This window comes from Drosophila tropicalis, unplaced genomic scaffold (genome assembly GCF_018151085.1).
Source record: "Drosophila tropicalis isolate 14030-0801.00 unplaced genomic scaffold, ASM1815108v1 contig_1002, whole genome shotgun sequence".
In the NCBI taxonomy this organism is placed as follows: domain Eukaryota; kingdom Metazoa; phylum Arthropoda; class Insecta; order Diptera; family Drosophilidae; genus Drosophila; species Drosophila tropicalis.
The window spans coordinates 163,398-185,390 of NW_027172360.1; the positions used below are offsets into that span (position 1 = coordinate 163,398).

The following is a 21,993-nucleotide window of genomic DNA, read 5'->3' on the forward strand; positions in this document are numbered from 1 at the left end:
TAAATAGGACGGACAAGCGAAGTAAAAAGAATTTTACTTGTAAAGGGGTCATCAAATTCTTTTGACCATCTTTTAATGAAACCCAGGACACTCATGGCCTTTGCGACCGTGGTGGAAATATGGGTGTTAAAATTTAACTTATGGTCCATAAGTACGCCCAAATCATTCATATTATTTAGACGTTCTAGAGGGCTATTGTTTAGAAAATAAGTGACCAGTTGAGGAGAGTTACGGAAAAAAGTCATTACCTTACATTTGGTAGTGTTAAGATTTAGTAGATTAAACTGGCACCAGGATTGAAAGTTTTTAAGATCAGCTTGTAGCCGACTAAATGAATCTGTATCTTTATGAGTAAGACAAAGTTTGACATCGTCAGCATACATAAGCACGCGCAAATGAACAATGACTGATGGAAGATCGTTAATAAATAGTGTAAAGAGCAGAGGGCCAAGATGACTACCTTGAGGTACACCAGAAGTCACAGGAATGGAAGCGGAAAAAGAAGACTTAAAAAGTACCTTCTGTTTTCTATTTGTTAAATATTCTCGAACCCAAGAAAGGAAAAGCGGTGGAAACCCAATGTCGCTCAGCTTAGAAAGTAATAGGGTATGATTAACGGAATCAAAGGCTTTGCTAAAGTCAGTATATATTACATCAGTTTGCTTACCATTTTTGAACCCCTTGATAATTATTGATGTAAATTCTAAAAGGTTAGTGGTTGTAGATCTACGTTTCACAAACCCATGTTGGGATGGCGAAATAATAGAGCTGCAAAAATGTTGCATTTAAGAAGTTATAATTTTCTCAAAAGCTTTCGGAATAGCGGACAATTTTGAGATACCCCTATAGTTAGAGGCTTCGGACTTTTTGCCATTTTTATGCAGATGAATGATATACGACTCCTTCCAAATATGTGGAAAAGAGGAAGATTCGACAGACAATAGAAACAATTTTAAAATGGGTTTACATAATGCGTTTGCACAGAACCTGAGTACACATCCAGGAAGACCATCTGGCCCCGGAGAATAATTAGGGTTAACTAGTTTAAGTTCGCTAAGAAGAGAACATTCAATTCGAAGTAGAGAATCTTTCAACTTACAATAAGCCAGCGTGAGACCGCTTTGGGCGCCCAAAGTACAAGCTCCCAAATATACATATGTATGTACAAGAGCTCTCACTTTCGTTTGTGGCTGCCTATTAGCATGTATTTGTATTTATGTATGTATTTGCATGTATTATGTATTTGTAACCATAGGCTAGCGTAACCAAAACTTTAAAGAATAAAATGAATCATTGACATCAAAGCCAGCGGCACTGTACATATACATGTAAGAGATAGAGATACCAGTTGGTCGTCAGCCGAAGTACGAAGTTGTCTCGAAGTTGTGTAAAAAGTCGATTTAAAACTATTACATGCATCATATATATTGACACTGTATTTACATGAACCTATTAAATAACCATTATAATAAACATTAAATTAATCTAAACCTTACATACATATGTGATAGATGGGAACCCGGTCAATGGAATATATTAAAACACAACGATTTTTCAAAGGGTTTCGATCTGTCCTCATAAGTTTTCGACTCTGTCGAGTATACAGATTTGACAGTTACAGTTACTAGATGTCCATGTTATAGGCGAATACATTTATCGGCGAACAGAACACGCATCAGGTGATCGTCTGGCCGATCACGTGGCCAGGAAGCTTTGGATTACCGAATCATTAGTTCGAGATGTGATACAAAAAAATCACAAAGGTCCCTTAGCGGCGCACAGTGCAATAATTAAAACACTGGAGCGGATCCGACGCTATTTTTATTGGCCCAACGTAATATGGGTTGTAAAGGAATTTATTACTAACTGTTCCATTTGTAAGAGTACTAAGCATGCGAATACATACTTGCATCCTCCAATGGCCAAATCAAAAATAGGAGCAAATTTCCAAATGTAGTGCTCAATCACTTTACTAAATTTTCAGAATTGTTTTAATGCTTTGGCATACCGGAAGTAGTTAAATCAGAAAACGGACCTCAGTTTTTATCTCATCAGTTTAATGCACTGTTAGAGAAGTATAAAGTTCAGTATTCCGTTACCGCAGCGTATGCCCCCACGAACCCAATCAAACGGGGAAATAGTTCGGCGTTGGCTGCAATCAAGTCTTACGTGAACAAAGATCAGACCAATTTGAATTTTGATTTTTTGAATTTTGGCCACGCCCTCTTACGCCTCCAGAATTTACATAAAACTGTTTTTCTTAAAAACTATAACAGCTAGAGACATCAAATTTGCTTTGTGTAATCGGTTAGTTAGCGCGCAGAAACTAATTGTTCAAACTTTTTGTCCAGCCCGTATGTATGTACACTGGCTTAGTATGCGCGCGGAGTAGACATCTTTTCATATTTTGTCACGCCCACTTCCGCCTCCATAATTTAGAAAAAAACGATTTCCTTCTGTAGTTTTTTTGACCATCGCAATCAAATTTGGCAGACTAATTTAATTAAACAATTTCTACCAAACTACCAAATTTTATTAAAATCGGACCAGAAACATGCAAAATATGCATATAAACGTATTTTACTAAGCGGTCCACAAGGCCAGAATTGGCCGTTGGCTTGTGGCGCCGCTAGAGTGCTCGTGCGCTTGTAGAGTGAGCACATAGTATGAAGCATGTAAAAACAATTTAATAGGCATAAATTTGGTTTTCGAAATTTGAAATATTTGTTTTACCTGGTGTATGGTATACCCAAATCATTTCATATGTTGTTAGTTGGACTTGGCTGCGTGTAATTAGCTTTTCGTTAGGAGTTTAGGCCTTCGGCTACGCTGTGCGTCTGTTGCTGGTCTCTCGATAAACGCTTCACCTGCTCTCTTGCCCTTAGTGTGTTTCTGCTTTATTTATGAAGGATGTATCCTCCCTTGCGCATTTGGTGGCTCTCAATCGCGAGGAATACTCCTGCAATTTCTTCTGAATCTGTTGGAGGATTACTCCTGAACGTTGATTGTTTCTAAGATACCTCCCGTAACCTTTCGTTTGCATTCAAATAAAAATTCTGATTCGTTTAACTGTGTTTGCTACCATCAGTATCTTTAATGCACCTTTCGAGGCTATTATTCGCTCCCACAGGTCACAAGGATGCTTCCTGTTATCTTCCTTAGCATTTGGTTTCCTTTAGGATATATCCTAGAGTTTTGACCCTAAGCAATGATGCCTCTATTTGATGAAGGAAATGAACCACAACCAAAAATAACTCGTTTCTAATTTTCCATATTAAAAAATATATTTGTTGTTTTAAATTAATCATGATATAATTCTATCCAAAAATAGTTATTCACGTTAAGTGTGCACGTTACACAGGCAGAATCGCGGAGTCTATTGCTAAAGGTGGTGTCTTAAAATATGGATGTGATGCTTGTCGGGAGGTCGAGAATGAGATGCGCTCTTTCATGAGGCGGACTAGAGATAGTTTTGAAACTTTAAGGGCAGGTTTTAATAAACTCAAAACGGAGTTTACTGCGGTGGAGACTCAGTTCAGAAGTTTATCGTTTATGAATGAGTCTCCGAAACGTAAAAGGACCAGTCTCTGGGGTGTTTCTGTATCTGTAGATCCGCCAGCGTCTCTTATCGTCCCCGACCGGTCTCATGCACCCTCCACTCCCAATGTACAGAAATTGAATTAAAAAAATTAAAAGTATCGAGGGCCCCGTAAACAAGTTAACTGCTACAGTGGGTGACTTGTCCAACGTTACTGCTGCGGCTGACGCTTCGGGACCCCGGCCTCTCGTTGGCATACCACCAAAGAAACATATATTTGTTTCTGGGCTAGACCCTGTTGTCACATCTGATGTAATAGCCTATATTCGGAAGAAAGTTAACGTCTCGAATATTGCGGTGGAGAAGTTTAAATTTTCTTATTCTCGGGACTTTTCGTCCTTTAAAATTAGTGTTTCTGCCAATATCTTCGACACTATATGTCGAGAAGATTTTTGGCCAAAACATATAATAGTTAAGGAATATACTGTAAGAAAGAAAAATCGGAAACCGATTCACTTGCCAACAACAACAACTAATAATATTCCTGCTACATCAGCATCTGCTGGTGTGTTAACCTGGGTTACCAGAACGTTAGAGGACTGAAATCTAAACTTCCTAATCTCTATGTAGATAGTCTTTCTTTTGAGCATAACATTCTAGGTTTTACAGAGACGTGGCTAAAACCTGATATTGCTGATGCATCGGTTTTTTCCACAAACTTTTCTATATTCAGACGTGACCAGATTTCCCGCATAGGCGGTGGCGTTCTGATAGCTGTTGATGCTGCTTTATCATCTGAAATGATTCAATTTTCTAGTACCCAGGAGATTGAGTTTGTCGGTGTTAAAGTAAAATTTAAATCTTTGAATGCTTTCATTACTTTTTCCTATATTCAACCATTGTCAGACATGGTGGTATATTTAAATCATTTAGAGGCAATTCAGTTTGTCTCCTCTTTAGTTTCTAGTCAAGACATGCTCATAGTTGTAGGTGATTTTAATTTACCCGCTTTAGCATGGTCACCAACAGATGAATGTACCATGTTGCTGCCCTCTTTGTCACATGAATTTATTGATGGCCTTTAGGCTTATCTTTATCCCAAGTCAATCCTGTCTTAAATTCTAAGGGAAAATCGTTAGATCTTATTTTTGAATTGGATTCTTCTTATTGTGAGGTTTCTAGGATCGAACCATTTGTTCTTCCAGAAGACAAATTTCATCCTACATTAAATTTAAAAATTGATCTGCCCTTGCTTTCACCATTACTTGGTTTAAATGAGTTACCTCTAACTAGGTGCTTTCGTAAGACTGACTTTGCCAGCCTTAATGAAAACATTACTACTACCGATTGGTCTTATCTGTACAATTGTAGAGATATGAACTCAGCTGTTAATTTTTTCTGTGATACTCTGAATTCACTCTTTGATGTTTGTGTGCCTCTTGGTAGGCTGGAGCGGCTTAACAAACCTCCCTGGTTCTCTCGTGAGCTATCCCATTGGAAAAATGTGAAGACACGATATTATAAGAAGTTTCAAAAACACGTCGTTCATCATCAGATTATGCTCTGTATACAGTCGCTCGTTCAAAATTCATGATGCTTAATACACAATGCTATAAGAATTATCTTCAGCGGTGTAAGCGTCAGTTTTCTTCTGACCCTAGACAATTTTATAATTTTGTTAATTCTAAGACCTCTGTTGTCTTTTCAAAATAAAAAAGCGAGCACTGATCCGGCAATCGACGATATGTTTGCGAATTTTTTCAAAACAACCTATTCCTCAACGGAATATCGAGCAAGTCCGTATCCTTATCATTTAGAAAAGGCTAATTGCATTTTCAATCCGGTGATTGATGAAAGTTCTCTTCTTAGCGAACTTAAACTAGTTAAACCTAATTATTCTCCGGGGACAGATGGTCTACCTGGATGTGTACTCAGGTTCTGGGCAATCGCATTATGTAAACCCATTTTAAAATTGTTTCTATTGTCTGTCGAATCTTTCTCTTTTCCATCTATTTGGAAAGAGTCGTATATCATTCCTCTGCATAAAAATGGCAAAAAGTCCGAAGCCTCTAACTACAGGAGTATCTCAAAATCGTCCGCTATTCCGAAAGCTTTTTGAGAAAATTATAACATTTTTGCAGCTCTATTATTTCGCCATCCCAACATGGGTTTGTGAAACGTAGGTCTTCAACCACTAACCTTTTAGAATTTACCTCTATAATTATCAGGGGGTTCAAAAATGCTGAACAAACTGATGTCATATACACCGACTTCAGCAAAGCCTTTGATTCCGTTAATCATACCCTATTACTTTCTAAGCTGAGCGACATTGGGTTTCCACCCCTTTTCCTTTCTTGGGTTAGAGAATATTTAACAAATAGAAAACAGAGGGTACTTTTTAAGTCTTCTTTTTCCGATTCCATTCCTGTGACTTCTGGTGTACCTCAAGGTAGTCATCTTGGCCCTCTGCTCTTCACACTATTTGTTCACGATCTTCCATCAGTCATTGTTCATTCGCGTGTGCTTATGTATGCTGACGATGTCAAGCTTTGTCTTACTTATAAAGATACATATTCATTCAGTGGGCTACAAGCTGATCTTAAAAACTTTCAACCAGTTTAATCTACTAAATGTTAACACTACCAAATGCGAGGTAATGACTTTTTTCCGTAACTCTCCTCAACTGGTCACTTATTTTCTAAACAATAGCCCTCTAGAACGTCTAAATAATATGAATGATTTGGGCGTACTTATGGACCATAAGTTAAATTTTAACACCCATATTTCCACCATGGTCGCAAAGGCCATGAGTGTCCTGGGTTTCATTAAAAGATGGTCAAAAGAATTTGATGACCCCTTTACAACTTAAGTTCTTTTTACTTCGCTTGTCCGTCCTATTTTAGAGTATGGATCTTGCATTTAGTCACCTCAATATGAGTCGCACCAGATTAGACTTTAATCCGTTCAAAAGCAGTTCTTGCTATTTGCTCTTCGTGGCTTAAGCTGGGATCGCAATGTCAATTTGTCTTCGTATTCTAGTAGACTTCTCTTGATTAACCTTCCGTCCCTAACTAACCGTAGAATTATGCTTGGTGTCATTTTTATGCACAAGCTCCTAATTGGTGATTTCGACTCGCCTGAGTTATTAGCTCAGGTGAATCTGTCGGTACCATGTAGACGGAGTAGACATCCTTTGATACCTTTATCCCTTAGTCGTTGTTCTTCTAACTATGCCATGCATGAACCTTTTAGGGTCCTCTGCTCTAATTACCACCATCTATTCCCTGTAATCGGCTCAGAGTTTTCTATTAATACACTTAAAACATCTTTCCTATCCCATTTAGTTAATAGCCAGCTATAGTATTATTTGTTTCTGTTTTATCTATTGTGTATTTGTCCACGCGATTCGTGCCGTGCGATATACGGCTGCACCCCTCGGTCGGACGGGTGGGAGGTGGACAGTTATCTGCTTGGGCTCGCGCGTAACAGCCTGGTGTCGTAGGGGCCACTTGAACGTACTGCGCATGGTACCGTCAACGTCCGCTAAAAAAAAAAAAAAAAAAAAAAAAAAAAAAAAAAAAAAAAATCTTTACCTTGTCTAGCACACGTAAAGGACGCAATGCGATTTGGTCGATAATCATATTGCCAAATTTTGATTTCCGCACTTGCTGCTGTATTTTTAAATTATTTCTCTTTTTCTAATTGAACTATATTCATAAATAAATGTTTAGTAAAGAAATCTGCATATAAATGTTGGTGATTAAGGGGTTATATACCTTCTTTGTCGAAGAAAAAAAAGAAAAGTTTGGATATTTTTAGGGATGCATCAATTTTTTCATTACCCGAATGTTTTTGTTTTTTTCCACTTTATTAACAAAGTTTGTGCAAAATTTCGTGGAAAAATATTGAATAGCTTTTAAGGCGTGGCTTGATCCCTAAGAGGCCTTTTTTTGGAGGAGCCTTGCGGTGATAATTTCCCAGGTCGAACAGGTCAATTGAAACCATAAAAGTAAACAAATTTCATTAGTTATGTGTATTTCCTTGTGCTTGAAAAATATTCTTAAGAAGTTGTGTTCTTTAGGATAAAGCAATAAACAAATTTTCGATTTTTTAGAAAATAAAAAAGGGATGTAACCCCTTAACTCAGTGGCTGTTCAAAAACCTGGTAATACTAATTTTTCGAACAACTTGTCCTTTATTTTTGTTATTTCCAACTTCATCTTGGTTTTAAAATGTTTCGTCATATTTCAATCCGGTTGTTCATGCTGCGGAAGTTAACATTTATTTCGTCTATAGTTGTCTCAAGAATGTTTGTCGTGGAGTCTACTATTGATGTCTGCTTTTCTTCTAGGTGTTTCAAATTTTGCTGATTTGTCAGTAAACTTCTCATGTTCTCTTCCATCTGTACTCTATCATCTGCATCCATGATGCCGAATAATATATGGTACAGTGAACCCATGAATTTAAACGGTGCTCGCTTGCTTCTTGGCTTATTTTGACTCATAAACAATCTATTATTTTCTTCTATTTATTAATTCGTTTTATCGTGTTGTCTAGTACGAAATGACACTGGTCTCCAAAATTAATAATTGAACCTCATTTTAGGAATCAACCTGTCGCCTTTATTAAGCATTTCAAAATATGCCGACATGTCATAGCACACTACTAGATCACATGAGGAAGCTATTACTTCAACTTCACCCATTGGATCTAAGTACAATGCGCCTGTTGCATTACTAAATTATGAACTATCTTTTAATGTAATTTTTGGTCGATTATCTGTAATGCTTGCTGCATTTGAAAGTTGACAAAGCAGCATCAACATTGCTAACATCATTACGGTTCCTGCTTTGGACAGATGACCGAATCTGGTACTTTTCCGATATCGATTCTCCTCAACTTCTTCGGATGATTTCACGCCAACAAGTGGACAGATTTAATTTATAGGTCTTGTAATTGACCCTTCTTGCAATTTGACTTTGACCACTATTATCGTCCCTGCCTTTGTGAATTTTCTCAACCTTGCCTAGCCAAGGCCACCTAGCTGGGTGACAATTTGCATCTTTGATCAGTTCTGGTCTGACGGAGTATGAGAATTATCAGGATCGGACTACTATATCATATAGCTCCAGAACAAACATTTTCATAAAAATTGGAGTATCGCTATGAAATTTACATATGTGATAATATTATATAAAACCCCAGATCCCAAAATTTTAATCGGATCGGATAAATATAACACAAGTGACAGTTAATATAATAATCTGTGCTCTGCTCCCAGCTCTGCCGGCAGCGCTGCTTGCTGTCTACTACGTCATACGTCATCAACAGAGCACATGCATACACACACACGCGCAACGCTACATGAACTGTACCTATGTGTATGCGTGCGTTGCTTTGCTTAGGGAATGAGGGAAGAAGAAGAACAAATAAGAGTAAAATTGTTTTGTTTGTATTTTAATGAATTGAGTTGCAGAGAAAGAAATTTCAAAAGGTAAAAATATTATTGCCAAGGACTGCAAGGGTATATAAGCTTCGGCATAGCCGATGTTAGTTTCTTTGATATTTTCCTCTGATATAGACTCGGCTGCTTCTTATGTTGGGCTTCTATTTGGCACAGTAATGCTGCAAGTTCCTCATATGTGAGGTTACTGTCTCCTATGACTCTTTTCAGATGATACTTAACCGACTTGACCGCAGCTTCCCAGCTTCCTCCGAAGTGAGGTCTGCCAGGGGGATAAAATGCCAGCTAATCTGTCCTTGATCTAGAACAGGGGCAACCTGAACGTTATCTTGAACTGCTTTTTTGATTTCTTCATCAAGCCTCCTAGCTGTCCCCACAAAATTTGTACCATTATCAGAATATATGTTAGCGAATTTACCCCGTCTGCAACAAATCTTGTTGCATCAGTTAAGTCAATAACAACTTATAAATAAGTTTCCTTAGTTGACAAACAAACAAATACTTCTATGTACCCTTTGAATGTTTTTTGTGCCCGGTTTTTTGAGCATCTTATATAATATGGTTACTTGGTGGTATCTGGCACAAGTGACGCATTCCCTTAGGTATTTTTAAGAGCGTTTGTTAAACCGAAAATCCAAAATTTCCTTTGAGTTTAGTTTCTCTTAAGAATAATTCCTCCGTGTAAAGTTTCTTTATGAGCATCTTCAATATTCCATCGTTATTCATACAGGATTATCCATAAAAGAATACTTCTCAATTAGCTTCTGCATAATACTACTGTCTGTATTTAATATTACGGAATTTACCATAACCTTGTCATCATCTGTTTTTTGTTTCGGCCATTTGTCTTTTGCCTCACTGAGCCACTTTGGTCCGTTCGACTTGACATATTCCTCGAAATCTTAAATCTTAATCGAAAGTTCATTACCGCCAACCATTTTGTATAACAGACCGCCTTTTTATTAAAAATCTTCATAGAATTGATTTCGCAACAATTTAATCAGAGCCTTTGACATTGTATCCTCCTGCTGTGCTTTTCTAAATTGTGCCGACGTTTCCGATCGTATAATCATAATTCCTGGTGGATAGCGACTGAGGCAATCCTCATTTTTTAGTCTCTCTCTAGCTTTATGCTCCACATCGAAGATAAAATCCCGCATTGTCTAAACTTTTGGCAGGGATATATACATATATATATACTGCTTTCGCTTCCAAAATGTAGCTATGCTGTCGGGTCTCATTTTCCGAGGACTTTCTCCAAAAACATACTGGATGCAACTGGCCATCTTTCCATTGCAACACTGCTGCTTAAAATCCCATTTTTGACGCGTCTGTGTGAATTTTTGTGTTGGCATTGCGATCATACAGTTTCAGTACTGGTTCGACGGTGAGAGCTCTTTTTAATTCTTCAAAAGCCTTGAGTGCAACTGCATCCATCCTAAAAGCAATGTCTTTACGAACAGATCAGTCAATGGTCAGGCAATAATTGAATACCCCTTAATAAACTTGCGGAAAAATCCAGTCAAGCCCAGAAATGCTTGAACTGCCTTTATATTTTCTGGTACTTTGAACTTGCTGACAGCTTTGGTCTTCTCTTGGCCTGGCCTAATTTGTCCATCGTAGATCGTATGGCCCAAAAAATCGACAGAGTTCTTCAGAAAGTGACACTTCCTTCATTTAATTTTAAGTCCAAACGCTGCTGCTGTTTCAAAAACTTTCTTCATCTTATTCTGCTCTTGTTGCATTTGTTATAATATCATCCATATACAGATCCAGCACGTCAGCATTTAACAATGGTTGAAAAACATTTGTCAGATATCGGATAAATACTGCAGGTGAATTACAGAATCCAAACGGAGCTCTGTTGAATTCGAATAATCCCTCCTTGGTCACAAATGCCGTGTATTTTTTACTTGTTTCTTCAATCGTAAAAAACTTTGCGGTCTGCAGCTTCTCTAGGACATCGTCAATTATCGGAACCGGAAACCCATCTTTCAACACTATACTGTTTAGCTTTCGAAAATCTGCGCAGATTCGATAGCAGCCATCTTTCTTTTTCTGGGACAATCTGTAGATTAAATGCTGAATCAGTTGATTCTGTTACTAGCGCTGCAGCACTCTGGGTTCTCGCTTCAGCGGTTCAACAGATTTGTAGTTACCGATCATTGCTCGCACATCATTTTCAAAATCTGAGGGTACATCTATATCAGAATCGATTTCTGTTACATTAAAAATACTTAACTGATTACACTGTGATAGTCGAGAAAGAAGACATGGCAAAATTCAATGGTTTCACCTTATTTCGGGTCCTGCAAATCGAACTGCATCATTAGTTTTAAGTTATCAGGATGGTTTTATACAAAATTTTTTCCTAAAGTTTTTTTTATCAGTTGCCATTTTTTCGAAAAGCATCTTTTTTTTATTTGCTTCTAACTTCTAAAATATTCATTTTTTAAAAAAACTTTCTTCAGCAAAGTTTTTTAGAATTGAAAGGGCTACAAATCCTGGAAACATCTAGCCTCTAAAACCGTCCGTTCCCGAGATTTGGGACAAAATGTAAAAAAAATAGAACCGTGACATTATTTTTTTTATGTTTTCTTTCTCGCATTTTGCTAAAATTGATATTTTTCCATTTGAAGCTTGATCATTATATGAGAATTTATTTTGCTCAATGGCAGCAGCGCTTCTGGACACCAAAGACACATCCGCTCCTGTGTCAACCAAAGCGTTAATGTTGCAAACTTTTATGTCCACTTCCTTTATGCGTTTTGGATTTTGTACTTCACCAATGTTTGCAGTCTCCGCTTCGAATTATACACTGCACCAATATTCGCAATCCTCCGATCTTTGCCATTTGCATTGCGTGCCTTTGTGAATTTCCTCTAATTTAAGTTGTCTTATACAAATTATTTTTATACCCTTGCAGAGGGTATTATAAAATTGATCAGATGTTTGTAACGCACAGAAGGAGACGTTTCCGACCCCATAAAGTATATATATTCTTGATCAGCGTGAGAAGCTGAGTCGATATAGCCATGTCCGTCTGTCCGTCTGTCCGTCCGTCTGTGCGTACGCGTTATACTCAGCCGTCTTAAGAGCTATCGGGCTGAAATTTTTTTCGTGGGTTTTTATTACCCGGCAAAAATAAAGTATGAAAACCATAAGGATCGGACCACTATATAATATAGCTCTAGAAGAACTAGAAGAAACATTTTCATAAAAATCGAGTATGCTATGAAATTTACATATATGAGAGTAAAATTGTTTTGTTTGTATATTGATGAATTGAGTTGCAAAAAACAAATTTTGAACATGTAAAATTATTATTACCAAGGACTGCAAGGGTATACAAACTTCGGCATAGCCGATGTTAGCTTCTTTGATTTTTAATATTAAAATTACTAAGATAATTAATATTAAGGAAGCATGACCGGTGTGAGGAACATTATAGACAAGAATAATGTCCCACACAACAAACAAGCTGCAATACAATCCAACGCTGCATCGATCGGCCAGATACAAAACCCAGCCGAGACACAAACCAAAGATACGATACCACCAAGCATAGCATTGGCTGTATAGGAATAAAATCGGCTGTATACGAACAAATGAAACAAGGCCGGTCGAACATGACCGATCGAGCCACACGCAACCGCTGGCGATTTCGTACAAGCGGAAAGATGCGTGGGAAACATAGCACAATAAGTTCGGCCGTATAAGAGCCAATGAAACGAGGCCGATCAAACATGGCCGATCGAGCCACACGCAACCGCTGACGATTTCATACAAGCGGGAAGATGCGTGGGAAACATAGCACAATAAGTTCGGCTGTATAAGAGTAAATCAAACATGGCCGATCAAACCACGCGCAACCGCTGGGGATTTCGTACAAGCGGGAAGATGCGTAAGTTTCGGCTGTATAAGAGCAAATAAAACCAGGCTTGAGGGCATAATTCAGAGCCAGGCACTCATATCCCCCGGGGGACGAACACGTTCGGCTCGTCGTATGCGTGTAACCGAACGGCTGCCGAAGTCCTAACAGAAAAATATCAAGTGCATGAGGGTGGATTTAGTTTTCCTCAGCATTACGACGCAAGCAGACCTATGGCGCTTTGTTGAGAGAACACACATGAAAAAATTGATCGCTGCTTTGTTTTTTCTATCTTTCTCTTGCAACAGATTATCTGCTGTACTCGTTTTCTTGATTTGAGGAAAATTTTGTCAACTTTCATTTTGCGAAGTGTAAAGCAACACACACACACAAGCAAGTGCACACATACAACTACATTTTTCTAGCGCTCTCTTTGTGCCGGGCCCTGCATTACACGTATACTATGCGTGTACGACCGCGAGAGAGGGTACCGGTGCCCAATGCAGGCACTCTCTGCCTACGTCACGCATGCAGAACTGAAAGCATTTAGATCGCGAGCAGCCGAAATCATGCGAACAAAAGAGAGCAAAAGTGAGGGCCAAGCAAGCCCGAGAGACGGGTGCGGGGGACGCATGGTACCGAAACGAGACCAAGTGAGGGCTATGCTTGTGAATCGGGGAGTAGGGGGAAAGCATAGATGCGAGAAACTATAATGGCTTGTGGATTTGTGAGGGGATTATGCAAGCCGAAGGGGGAGGGATGAGCAATGGGGAAGTCCTCTATCCAATGGATAAGATACGCGCATTAGATTGCGATACAATTAATATTAGCCACCAATAGGTATTAAAATAAACAGGCTAATAAGCATGAGATATTTAGTTCTAGTGTGGGGGGAATTTGGGCGAAGTTGGGTATGATAAGTGTATCGAGGGAAGCGACGGCCGGCGGCAGCGCCTCCAGAGAAAGGAAAGCAGCGAAAGTCAACGGGATGAGATGGGCGGCCAATAGGAAAGCGACGCCAATACGAGAAAGTGATTGAAGGCAGCATAGCAACCGAAATGTTATGCAGGCAAGGGAGAAAGACAAGGACAAGGAAACGGGTGAGCGCGCAGCCACATAGAAAGTGGACACATATGCGCCAAGGAGTTGCGGGACTTTCACCACGCGTAGCAACAAGAAATGTGTGGGTGAAAGCAGAGGGCCGATGGAAAAGTACCAGCTGTACAGCGGTACTACACCAGTCAATTCCTGAGGCCATGGGAGCGGCCTATATAAAGGCAACACCCATCAAGGAGGGCATGAAGTCAACAAGTCGTGATCAACAAAGGAGTTCTAAGGCCTTACGAATAACCTTAAAAGCTCAAGCAAGTGAAACAAGTGCTGTATGAATGAAATACAATAACTGAGAAGGCCTTACGAGTAACCTCTCAAGTTATCAAACAATCAGCAAGTCCTCAAAATAGGACTAAAACACCGTGCCCAAGCAATACAAGAAGATAAGTCAAACGGCTCAAGGACCATTCACAGCGCATTGGAAGGCACGAGGATATATCCTACTGCCGAAATACCAGGATCTATACATTCTGACGAATACCAATCGCTGGAAAAGATCCTATTTCATAGTAAGCGGCCACGGGATTTGTCCTAGAAGCAACGAGCACACAAAGACCATTCTTAAAAACACAGCTGAATCGAGGTGGGAATAATATCCCTAGAAGATCAGGATACGTCAGGAAACGTGAAATAAAGGCTATAGGATCTATCCTAAGGGGAATCAACGTTTCCAGACACATTCTGAAGAGGGAAATACAAGCCAACGTATCGATATCACGAGTCTGAAATAACAACCAGCGGAGACCAAGGAACAAGAGAAGGACTGGAGCGAGCAGCGAAGGACCCAAACCACAATCAATATTGCCCAAGTCGGGACTTGCTAAGAGAAATTTGTCATACCCAACCGAGTCCAAAATATTGTAAATAAAAGTGGGATTTAAAACCATTAACCCAACAAACGAGTTCTAATTTCACCAGGACCATTAACCCAACAAACGAGTTCTAATTTCACCAGGGCACAAAATAAATTTTGTTGTGCCGAACCTAGCCCAAGAGATTTTGGAAATATCCCAAGGGACGAGATTGGATCGTTACACCGGTTACATGATGGAAGTTTAAACCTAGAAATTCAATGCTGGTGCTGAGGGAGGCGAGCTTTCACCTCACAATGCTCTTTCGAACATGCCAACTGCTTTCATCACAGAAACAACTTACCACTTTACTTTCCAAGCGTGTCTTAGTTTTCGATCTTAGATTTAAGCTAGTTAGTTCGCCACTAAAGTGAAATAAAGAAGCGAAAAGCAATTTGATATTGTGCGTGCTCTTCATAGTTCGTGGGAAATTAAAAAGGACGAAATTCTTTTAGCTGATCCTGAATTCAAGAAGGAGGTTCTCGTTAGATAACGACCAATCCAATCTTCCAAAAGACAACACACAAAAAGGTGAGCAGGTTGTCCGTATATTTGTGTTGCCTTTGAAATAATCTTATTCTAGAAGATTGACCTCGAGCCGGCTAAATTTTAATATACACTAACAGAAGGCACGCCGTCACTTTCGAAATTTTTCAATATGGTACAGTATACCGTGAATAAAATAATAGGTCGTGAATTTAGTTTGTGAAGGGCGAGGCTCTTACACTAATTTGTCATAGCCCCTAAGTGTATGCACAAAAGGTGGTCTTCGGTATTGTAGGCTTTGACAACTTTTTTCGCTTCGTTTAATTGCAATTCCCAACTAGTTTTAGCGTTGAAGACATGGTATGGCTATTGCGATTCTGGAGTCCTTTGATAGAACTTGTTGATTCTCGAAATAGCTATACAGACAACCATCTCACCTTTTTGTGTGTTGCCTTTAAAAAAATCTTCTTTTGAAAGATTAACCTCAAGCCGTCTAAATTGTAAGGTTTAAAAAAAAAAAATTATAAATTTTATACAAATTCACACCTCTGCATAATAAAGTTAAGACAAATATATTTAATCATTCTCAGTTTCCGAACAAGAGGAGACACATTTACATACATATATCCACACATTTCCGAAATATTTTCGATAATATAGCTTAAATACAAATCAAATGCTATTTTCTGCGACATATTTCCGCTCCCTAATGTTGAACCAAGTCTTCAGCACGATCCTTTATGTCGCGGGATTCCAGTCCTAATCTGCATAGGTTTCTTACTGGTCAACGATAACTATTTTTCGTTGTTTCTATGTCTGCTACTCTCTCTATTCCATCTTCTGGGTGTGTTTTGAGTACTATTCCAATTGGCCATTCACCTCTTGGTGACATGCATTTCACTACGACGAGTTCAGCCTCTTTCAGGTTGTCGCAAGTCTTTTCCCATTCCGATCTGTTAACTAAACTTGGGATATATTCCTTAATGAATCGTCTCCAGAAGGCTTTCACTAACATTTGCGTGATCCTCCATGCCTTCTTCTCACTGGGTTCGTTAAATTTGCATGGTGCTTCAATAGATCCACTTTGTTGTATGATTATATCATTGGGGCATAATCCTAAGCCGTCATCTGGATCATCCGATTCGAGAATATACGGTCGACTATTTACCAAATGCTCCGCTTCACAAAAAAGAGTTTGCAGCACTTCGTCAGTGGGATTACTTTCGGCTGATCGTACGGGCTCTATTGTTCTTTTAAAGCATGCAATTAGCCTTTCCCAGCAGCCTCCAAAATTTGGTGAGTTCGCTGGTATAAATTTCGATTCGATTCCCTTTTTGTTAGTTCTCCGCGCGCTGCTTGCATATCTTTTTGTTGTCTTGAAGCGCCTCTAAGATTAGTACCATTATCAGACCATAGTGTTTTAATTTCGCCTCGCATTGCCATAATTCGATGGATTGCCAAAATGCACGAGTCTATGACTACAGACTCTGACTAGAGAGTGTGCGATATCCACATGTATTGGTTTAGATATTAAGCATGTAAAGAGAACGCCATATCGCTTTTGCAGGCATTTATTGTATCTGCCGCTGGAGCCCCGACCATCTTTCGTATAGAACGGGCCGAAATAATCCATGCCAACGGATGTGAAGGGTTTTTGAAATGTAGAGAACCTCTCCTTGGGTAATAGACCCATTTGCACATTAACCGGTTTGGCTTTGCCTCGTCTACACCATATACATTCGTTGATAATTCTTCTGATTTGGTATTCATCTGCGGCATCCAGTACTGCGACGTAAATTTATGTACGACTACTTGTATTCCGGTATGCTGAACTTCGTTGTGAAAATGTTGTACCATTCACTCATAGAAAGACAATATTTAATGATCGTAAACCCCCTGTTATCTTGCCAGTTTTAGCATAGATTATGTCATTGTAAAAACGTTCCGCTTGGACATGAAGATACCATTTTAGTAGAGACCAATTATACTCCTGAACGACGATATCGCCCCGACGGAGTTCCATCTTATAACGTTTTGTGAACTTCGAGATTCCATTTTCCAGAATTTTAAATGGGTGGTCTTATTGGTGAACCAGCATCATAAGCCCTTGTTCGGTTGGTGCCTTTAATTTTGGCTGTGGCCACATCTTTTTGTCCAATCCAAGAAAGGCTGGACCTTGTTGCCATCTGTCTGTGGCAACTTTTATTGGATAATCTCTTGTTATGATATCAACAATGTTTTTCAAGGTTGGAACCCAATTCCATTCTGCCCTCTTGGACTTTTCGCATATTTCACTTATTCTGTTGGCTACGAAAACTTGCAGCCTATCGTTACTGTTTATCCATGAAATCACTGTTTGGGAGTCTGTCCAGAAAAACCTTTCATCAAATTTTAGATGCATTAAGTTTTCAATAGTTTCCGCCAGTCTACATCCCGTCACAGCTGCCAATGTTTCAAGTTTTGGAATCGCAGCATGTTTTAAAGGTGAGACTCGAGCCCAAGATGCTATTGCATATTTTATTGCGGCTTTGCACCCTTGTAACTTATGCTGCTGCAGCGTATGCTTTGCCCTAGCGTCGCAAAAATTAAGTAGTTTGACTTTCGTAGCAATCGATATATGTTGGGACTAACATCTTGGTATACGCCTTTAATGACATCATCCCATCCAATACCAAGTTGCCAAATACTACGCATCAAGATCCAACCTTTTATTGTTACTGGAGTCACCATTCCCAAGGGATCATAGAGTTGACTGCTGCAAGCACTTTTCTATTTGTAGGCATCCTTGTTCCATTCAATATGTCCTCGCTTATGCTGTGCATTGTATTTGTTGAGAAAATAAATATGTCTCATTGTGCGTCACCGAATCATGCCGAGAACCTTTTGAGATATGTCTCCTTTTTCGCCTAATCGAATCCTTGTGAACGAACCACGTAGATCTTCGGGTATTCCCTGTAAGACATCATGATTATTACAAATACAATTTCGAATTTGAAAATGTCCCGCTGCGTATATTTTAATTACTGCATGAATTATCTCAGCAGCTTTGAAGCCAGATAGTCGTCGACGTAATGGTTTTCAATGATGGCTTGAGTTGCTTCTGGTGCGTCACTTTTATGTATCGCCGAATTGTTTTTTTTTTTCAAATCATGCTATAAATGTTGCGGAGGTAGCTCCGAATATCATGTTGACATTAGTGACTATTTTAGCTTAACCGTTCTTCAGTAGCTTCTCCACTTCCTTTTGGTTTGCTCGCGCTAGTTCACGGTTTCTGTTCAGCTTTCTTTCTAAACATTTTAGTCTTTATTCTTGCTAATAGCCAATTTTTCTTCTGTCGATTTAGTCTTGTCCGTTGCTGTTTTATAGACACCAAATCCTCCTATGCTAAATTGGATTTTAAGCATATAGCCCAGTTGTTCATCTTCGATGTGGCAGCATACGAAATCTGCTTCTTTTACTTTTGCTTTTATCGGACCGTGTATGACCCATCCGAGTTTGGTTTTTGCCATAATCGGACCCTTTGGATCTACATTAAGTATGGTTCATGTTGTAAGGAGGGTTGCATATCGTTGTCCAATGAGGAGATGAGGCTGAGGATTAGGGTTGCAAGCAACTTTTGTGTATCGATGAGCAGTTGAGCTCTTGAAAATCTCCAATTTCCTTTACATATTTTATTTCTTGCTTTCGATGGCTCCTTGGCCGACATCAACAAAATGTCAATCTTCTTACGCACTGCCCTTTTCAGTGACTTATCGAGACGATATACATTCTCTTTTCCAGAATACTGACACTCGCTCCCTGATTTCTTGTCCCTGTTGGAGATTGATAGAGATTCATTTATCGGGTGGTCTCCATCAGACATTACAGATTGTTGTGAGGAGGAAGACGAACGAATTAGTGCTACAGTAGTCTTGAAAGTATGTTTTTTGCTCACCCAAGCTTCCACGCGAGCATTCAGAACTTTCATCTCTAATGACAGCTGTTGTATTTCATATTCATGCTCTTCGATGACGTCAGCAGAATCGCACCCCATTTGGGCTTTGCTTAGCTGTCTTTTTACAGATTTTGTCTTTCCTTTTTTAAGATTTCGTGCTAAAGTTCCACGTTTTCTACATCAATGGTTTCTATTCCACTTAGTACTTCCAACTGGTTCATGTTTTCGAACTAGTTGTCGGACTGGTTCGCGTTTGATGCTTGTATGGCGTTCCCGCTTGATTTGCCAGAAGTTTCGCACGAAATGACTTCATAAATTTTTGATGCCATGTCGGTACAGTCTATCCCTCCTTGCGGCGAAATTTCTAGGAATTCGCATACTCGTGGCAAAGCGTTTGCGCCCAGCCCTTTCGAGATGCAGTCGATGTGTCCCAGCTTCTTTTTGGAATCGTAAGGTAAACCCTTGAATTTTCATAGATTGCGCTTCACGAAATTATCTCTAACAAATTTTGTATATATGGCGAAATGAACGTCGCGCAATTCTTGCGACTTCAACGCCTCCAATTTCTTTTCTACCACTTTAGGCCAACTCCACATTTTTATTAACTATTTTGGACTGTATTATCCGCGTTAAAGATCCGGCTCAAAGGACCAATTTTATGTGGTGAAATTGGCCGTGGTTTTTTATTATTATTAATTTTTTAGAGAGCTTTATTGTTTTGTTCTTTTAGGCACGTTTTTCTTCGTCATCGTTTTTATATAGAGTGTGAACATCTCCTTTCTCACAACAAAATGATAATTGCCTTATATACTAGATTCAAGAACAGAAATGGTATTTTTCGATAATATAGCTTAAATACAAATAAAATGGTATTTTCTGCGACAATCCGCATTCAGAGAATGAAGCAGGTGTGACGCACACCCTGCGGTATTTGGCGTCAACGATGAATAAAATGCTACGCTATAAAAGGACCAAGCTTTTTCTGGATATGTAGATGCCGACTGGGGTGGTGACAAAACTGACCGGAAGTCCTATACCGGCTATGCTTTCTTTTTGGCCGAAGGTCCAATATCTTGGAAATCTGAGAAACAGCGCAATGTGGCGCTAAGTAGTACTGAAGCTGAGTATATAGCTTTGTCGACCGCATGCAAAGAAGCTATCGTTTTGCGACGCTTAATCATTGAACTTGGATGTGGAAATGCCGAGACCCCAACAGTTGTATATGGAGATAACTTGAGTGCCCAACAGTTGGCGAAGAATCCAGCTCATCATTCTAGGACAAAACATATAGATATACGATAACATTTTGTACGACAAACTGTATCTGAAGGTTTTGTTGAGTTGAAGTATGTTTCGACTAATAATAACTAATTTGCCAAAGCAAAAGAATAATGACTTTGTGAATATGTTAAATTTGAATTAACTTTGTAAGAGATGGTTGCATTGAGGAAGGGTATTAAAATAGTACCGTACAAGAACTTTCCAGAGCATGCACACATGTATTCTATCTGCGTATGTATTTGAATACATACATTTATATATCTCTTTTGTATTTGAATACTGCGCTTGCCCAATTGAATTACTGGCACGCGCATTACGTTAGTCTCTAATAAACTTCTGAGTTGTACGGACGTGTTACTATTCTTTTTGTTCTGCCTGCGTTATTCGGGTTGTGTGTCCCCTCCCCACTCAACATTAATAAACCCATCAACGGTTTAGTTTATTATTTTTTTCATTCGAATTTTCTTTTCGTTTCGCGATTGATTACACTTATTTTTGTGCATTTGGAAAACAAAATCATGTACAATTTTAACATAAATTAAAACGAACAACAAAACTTGCATTAGCGGTTTTGTTGTTTTGTTTATCTCTTTTGCTTTTGTCTTTACCGTTGTAACTAACCCTCGTGCTCTTGCGTACAAATTGTTATTGCATGTGTTCAATTTGACGCGCTCTCCCGCTCTTTCCCATTCTTGTTTGATTTGCGCTCTCGTCTTTTGCCTACCCGAGACTCCGTGATACGTGTTTTTGTTTTTGTGTATTCTTGCTTTTTAATTCGCTAGTTGTGAAGGCTTACTCTGCACATTAACCCTTGTGTCAGTACTGGTCAGTATATTCTTATACACACATTTATTACCTTTAGGTTTTTTATTATTTATTTTTTTTATTTCCTTTTGTAATTAAATTAAACTTTTTGATAAAATGGTTGTCTGCTCAAAAAATAATTACATAGTTGCCACTAATGCGGTTGACTCCCATGATTATATTCTATGTTGGTTGTGTGACAATGCGGTTTACGTTAAGTGTGCAGGTTACACAGACAGAATCAAGGAGTGTATTGCTAAATTTGGTCGTTAAAATATGCATGTGATGCTTGCCGGCAGGTCGAGAATGAGATGCGCTCATTCATGAGGCGGACTAGACATAGTTTTGACACTTTAAGGGCAGGTTTTAACAAAGAGACTCAGTTTAGGAGCTTATCGCTTATGAATAAATCTCGAAAAAGTAAAAAAACCAGTCCTTGTGGCGTTTCTCCTTCTTCCACTCCCAATGCACAGCAATTGACATCGTTTAAGAGCCCGGTTGTGAATGCGATTATTAAGGAATTACCGGGATCACCTGCGAATGATCTATTAAATATTGTAGTGTCCGAAGTGTCCGGGCAATTACCCATTCCAATGGATATTGCCGATAGTTCTAAAAGTATCGAGGGCCCCGTGAACAAGTTGACAGATA

At 39.0% G+C, this 21,993-nt stretch overlaps 1 protein-coding gene across 1 annotated transcript in view; it reads left to right on the top strand.

The window, feature by feature from the left end:
* SamDC (S-adenosylmethionine decarboxylase) overlaps nucleotides 1-21,993 on the top strand; it is a 163,385-nt gene that overhangs the window by 118,716 nt on the left and 22,676 nt on the right. The window lies entirely within an intron of this gene.